The following is a 279-nucleotide window of genomic DNA, read 5'->3' as shown; positions in this document are numbered from 1 at the left end:
TAGTCCTCCCGCTCTTCATCCCTCCCTCTCTTTTATTTATCACAGCCTTTTCGATGACTTAAGGCAGTCAGCAATTATTTTATTTTAGCTTTTATTTTCAGGGTAGTGTTTCATTGATTCGGTCTGAATCTTACATTCAAGCAATCTCATGCTCCAGCGTGCGCAGTACGAGAATGTAAACAAGTGGTGCTTCTGCTATCCAACGAAAACGAATGTACGAGGTATAAGTGCAGGTAACTGTGCATGAATATACATGTTCATATAATATTTTCATATGTA

General features: G+C 38.4%; 1 protein-coding gene across 1 annotated transcript in view; it reads right to left on the bottom strand.

Moving 5' to 3' along the window:
- LOC119585565 overlaps positions 1-279 on the bottom strand; it is a 72,332-nt gene that overhangs the window by 8,316 nt on the left and 63,737 nt on the right. The window lies entirely within an intron of this gene.

This window comes from Penaeus monodon, chromosome 20 (genome assembly GCF_015228065.2).
Source record: "Penaeus monodon isolate SGIC_2016 chromosome 20, NSTDA_Pmon_1, whole genome shotgun sequence".
Classification (NCBI taxonomy): Eukaryota; Metazoa; Arthropoda; class Malacostraca; order Decapoda; family Penaeidae; genus Penaeus; species Penaeus monodon.
Note: the sequence above shows the minus strand (reverse complement) of the source record. Positions and strands in the feature narration are given on the sequence as shown.